The sequence below is a fragment of the Cnephaeus nilssonii genome (genome assembly GCF_951640355.1).
Source record: "Cnephaeus nilssonii genome assembly, chromosome: 12".
Taxonomy (NCBI): domain Eukaryota; kingdom Metazoa; phylum Chordata; class Mammalia; order Chiroptera; family Vespertilionidae; genus Cnephaeus; species Cnephaeus nilssonii.
In genome coordinates, this window is record NC_137083.1 from 35,004,638 (window position 1) to 35,010,121 (window position 5,484).

The 5,484-nt window shown below is 38.4% G+C and overlaps 1 pseudogene across 1 annotated transcript; it reads left to right on the top strand.

Moving 5' to 3' along the window:
* The first annotated feature begins 2,737 nt into the window (after positions 1-2,737).
* Positions 2,738-3,333, top strand: LOC307107856 (Krueppel-like factor 17; annotated as a pseudogene). Its single transcript has one exon. The product of its transcript is annotated as a Krueppel-like factor 17 (transcript).
* Positions 3,334-5,484: the final 2,151 nt, after the last annotated feature.

Below are 5,484 nucleotides of genomic sequence, written 5' to 3' on the forward strand. Positions count from 1 at the left end.
ACTTTCTCTGTCTCAAAAAACCAGTAAAAACAGATGACCTGCCCAAATAATCTAGATTTTATGTAAGTTATACGATTTCATTTCCTAATTTTAAATGATGCTTTGTAATTAGAGAAAGTGCTTATGTATGGGTTTTCAGAGAGAAATCTCTATTAAATTAGACCAAAACTACAAAAAATTATGAATAGTAGAATTTCAATACTATGTACAATATATATGCAGATATTCAAGTTTTCTTTAAATGAATTATTCAATGTATACATCACATAATATTAATTGATATATTTGCTTAATAACAATAGCAGTGAGCGATGGTAGATAACAACAGCATTAAAGAATGGCAGACTCTGGCCCTGCTGGCGTGGCTCAGTGGTTGAGCATCGACCTCTGGACCAGAAGGTCATGGTTCGATTGCCAGTCAAGGCAGATGCCTAGGTTATGGGTTTGATCCCTGGTGTGGGGCGTGCAGGAGGCAGCCATTTTCATCGTTGATGTTTCTATCTCTATCTCCCTCTCCCTTCCACTCTGTGAAATTAATAAAAATAAAAAATAAAAAAAGAACGGCAGACTCTGCAGCCAGAATGTCCCAGACTACTTGGGTTCATATCCAGGATTTACTTAGTTCTTTATTTTTTATAATTTAGCTTTTTTCTTCTTCTGTAAAATAGTTTATCAATAGAGCCTACTTCATAGGATCATTCTGAGGTTTAAAGGAGTCAATACATGTAAGCACTTATGACAGTGAGGTTTAAAGGAGTTAATACATGTAAGCACTTATGACAGTGCCTATTACCTGCATGTTATCTGTGTGTTGCTCCTCATGCCCCCCTTACAGTGCCCCTCTCTCCTTTTTATAAATATATTTCCTCTATCTAGGTGATATTTTTTCTGAGGGATTAATATCTCTTAAGTGTAAATCTGGAAATATTTTAATAACTTTACTATAAAATAGTGTAAATAAATAGATATGGTGATTGCCCTCATGTTGTTTATAATTTAGTGAATAAAATTTGAAAAAAAAATAGAACCTATGAATGCTTAAGTTTGTAAGGATAGTAAAACAATAAATATACAAATAAACAAATAATCACAAGCTGTGATAAGTGATATTAAATGACAATATAAAACCAATGGTACAACTAACTGACTGCCTTTCAGGAGTGCACTGGCCAGCAAAGAAGACTTAACAAAAAGAAACAATGCAACTCATTTTAAAAGTATTTTTATAAAGTAAATTAAGTAATATTAACAAGAGTTGAAAAGTATACATGCACACTAGCAAGAATTCTACCAACCTTAATAATGCCTGTTTAAATATATCACCAAATGCAAACAATTATATATTTAGACACAATTTATATCCTGCTTTTCCACTTATTTTTTGTCATATGTGTGTGTGTGTCAAGTTCCTACAAAGCTTCACAATTACATTTGAATTGGCTTCCCAATATTTCATCAAATATCATATGTATGCTCTTAAGTTGGACACATATGCTAGTCTTAATATCTCACGATATAAGTAATGATCCAATAAAATAATTCTATTGATTTTTCTAATCTTTTTTATTTCTACAGAATTCTTCTATAACATATTTTTCTTATTTTGAATAGTCTTCTTTGGATCTACTTTAATAAGTGAGATTATTGAGTCCAAATGTATGATTTATTTTTTCTGACCCAACTTTTCTTTCAAAATTAAATTAATATTAATGTGTTCCCATTTAAAAAAATATTTGATTTGTGTACAAAAATTCAAGCAACCCAAAAATGTATAAAGTAAAAAAATCCTAGGTGAAGGTAGCAGACACTGACCTGCAATGTCAAGGTGGCGGGGCACTACTCTGCTCTGATGTGGTCTGGACTCACACACAGTCTGGGTGCAGCGGATCCCACGCTTAGATGGAGCAAGAGGATGAGGCGCTGAGCCAGTGGCAGGCAGCTAAGCACCAGCTTGCAGAGAATACTGAGAAGTCAGTGTGCATGTTGGACATGTCTCCATCTCCTGGAAGCAGTAGAGTGCACACTTCTTGGAACCATGGCCCATCAGGCATTCAACACATTCTTCAGTGTCCACAGCTGGAGAGGATCCCCTTGGTTTCTGCTGAGGTGTCTGGGCAGAATGTGAATGAAATGGGGCCACAGTTCAGTGTGTTGCTGCCTGAGGATGGTGTGACCTACGGCCTCTAAGTGACGCTCCCTCCTTCCTAAATGATTTACTGTCATGGAATGTCTCCTTCTCAACCAGGAATGATGATTTTCAAAGGGTCCCAGATGATGTCCTATGAGAGCCATGTCCTGCATGGTTCAGGGTTTGGGATCTGAAGAAGGGCTGTGCACAAATGACAGAGATGAGACAAGAAATAATAATTTGGAAATATTGGAGGCCAGGCGGGAAGCCTAATGCAAGGAAAAGGACTTCCACTCATGCTCAGGCCTTGCCAATCTTTTATTCAATTTTGGATACACATCTAGCCCTTAGTCAGACAGTCAATTGTGGTAACAGACAGAATATCTTAAAGGTCAGTAAATATTAGAAAGATTTACTCTGAGACTATTTGGTCAGGAAATTGCTTGAGCCACCATTGTCTGGACTAAACAATCGGTGCATAGCTCTGGCCCTTGCCAGGGCTCAAGGTTCACCAGCGTCCCAGGCTCCTTGTTTACACTTCTCTGATAGTGAAGACAAAGGGTGGCTTTCTACAATGCCCTTATGAAGGTCCAATATTCCAGGGTGGTTATGACCTTCAGTGAAAATCTAAGCAATGGGCCACCGATGGGCCACCAGTCACAGCTCCCAGTAAAATCCCACATTAGGACACCAACAATGCCTTATTCTGGCCACCCTACAGTACCTTTTAATAGCGACTCCTTAACACCTAAAATGTTATTGCCCTCAACCATGCCTTCTTCTGAGGGCCAGGCAAGGCTGTCCTCTTTGGCTCAGATGTTGTCTACTAGAGATCCCCACAACTGTGGAGTACCCCCAGCTGGGTCCCCATTATTTCTGACTTTAGAATCCCAGGACTCTTTTGTTAGCCAGCCAGCCTCCCAGGAAGACCCCTTCCACCCTGAACGACCCATACCTACTCCACAAAGTGTGGAGCAGAAGCGCAGGGCCCTGGAAAGAGCACCCAGGAGAGCCCTGGTTGCAAGGCCTTACTGCTGCCAAATGAGAACTGTGGACAAGCTTACAGTAAGTGCTCCCACCTTCTGAGTCACCAACACACACACACAGGTGAGAGGATCTATAAATGTGAGTGGGAAGGTGGTAAGTGGTCTTTCTTCCTTTCTAATGAGCTTGGATGACATATGCGGATACACACCAGATACTGACCACAGTATCATGAGCCTACATTGATACATCATAATTACCAAAGTACTCTCTCTTTTGAAGAATAATTTTGTTGGATACCTTAAATATTCTACTCCATTTTCTTCTTGCATGCATAGTTTTTACAGTTTCTGAAGAGAAATTCAATGTAATTTTCCCCTTTTCTCTGTAAGTAATATAGTTTTTTTCCTGGCTTCCTTAAAAATGTTGTCTTTGATTTTTTAAAGTTTAAATATGATGTGAATAGGTATAGAATTTTTTGTATTTATCCTTCTTAGTGTTGCCTTTCTTCCTTTCTTTCTTTTTCTTTCTTTCTCTCTCTCTTTCTTTCTTTCTTTCTTTCTTTCTTTCTTTCTTTCTTTCTTTCTTTCTTTCTTTCTCTTTGCATTTCAGTTTTGGAGGTTTGTATTGGAATATCTTTAAGCTCACTGATTCTTTCCTCAGCTGTGATCAGTCTACAGATGAGCCCATCAAAGGCATTCTTCATTTCTGTTAGTCTTTTGATTTCTAGCATTTCCTTTTGATTCTTTTTTAGAATTTCCATCTCCCTGTTTATATTACCTATCTGTTCCTTCATGTTGTCCACTTTTTCAAGTAGAGCTCTTAGCATATTCATCATAGTTTCTAACATTTCCAGTGTAATCATTTCAAAATTTCAGCTGTATCTGGTTTTGGTTCTGATGCTTGCTTTGCCTCTACAGTCTTTTGTTTTTAAAAAAAGTTTTTTTTTTTTTTTACCAAATCTTGTAATTTGTGTGGAATGCCAGGTAGACTATCAGGTAAAAGGAACTGAGGTAGAGAGACCTTTAGTGGGAACTTTTATGTCTTTCTGTCTAAGACTTGGATTGTATTCATGTTTGCTATAGCTACAGTTTCAGAGGCTAAAATGTTCTTTCCTTTCCATGTTTTTGGCTAACCTGTTGTGTTGGGTTTTCCCAGCGACTCTTTAAGGCCTGAGGTTTGAACCTCTTTAAGTGTATCCCTTTTATTGTAGAAGAGCATAAGATGAGAGAGAGGAAAAGTGATCTATAGTCCCTGATTAGGTCTCATTCTTTTAGTAAACTTGAGTTAGGTATTTCTCTTCTCGCATATCAAAGGCTAGAGTAGGCTTGAGTTTGGTTATTTCCCTTCTCCCAGCTTGGATCAGCTCGGTTCTCGTAAGATAGATTCCATAGGGTCAGACCTTGTTGAGACAGGGAGCTCTAGAAATATTTCAAAATGGTAGTTTTCTTCCCCTCCCCCTGCTGGAAGCATGAGGTATTTTTTCTCAAATTTTCACAGTTTGAACCTGATAGAGCAACTGAAAGTAAAAACCTTGAAAGTATGGGCTCACAACACACCGAGAATAAGCCACCACTTAGTTTTGAACTCTTGCTGTCCATCCAGCAATTCATCAAATAATGTAGTCTTCCCACTGTGATGGGCTCGAGTTGTGGGGATCCGCTCCGCGGCTTCTGCCTCAGGTGAATGTGACGCGCTGTAACTGCCTGTTCACTCCTCCAGTTTTCAGGGTGGCACGGAGACCTGAAACCTCAATTCCCTGCCGTATTTAAGAAGAAGAGTTGTTAATTTTCCATTTGTTCAGCATTTCTCATATCTGGATGGGAGTGATGATTTCTAAGCTCTTTGCATGTTGGACCAGAAATCAGAAGTCAAGTGGCCCATATTAAATACTCAACAAATACTGTGCTGCTTCTCCTTTATTTTGTTATTACTTTTATACATAGTCATCTTGTTGTTGATAGGGTAGCCTTATGTTGTTTTAAAGAAAATTCTCCTATTTGATATAGCCTGTTAAAAAAGAAAATTTAGACAGCTGGTGTGGCTCAGTGGTTGAGCGTCAACCTATGAACCAGGAGATCACGGTTCGATTCCCAGTCAGGGCACATGCCTGGGTTGTGGACTCAGTCCCCATTGTGGGGCGTGCAGGAGGCAGCTGACCAATGATTCTCTTTCATCATTGATGTTTCTATCTCTTTCTCCTTCTCCTTTTCTCTCTGGAATCAATAAAAATATATTTTTTTAAAAAAAGAAAATTTAGATACCCTTAACAAGTTATAATTGAATGCATTTTTGCCTCACATGCCTTAAAATGTGTACCTTGTTACTAAAATGATGAAGTGCAGGTTGTCTGTGTGAGAATTCTTGATCTT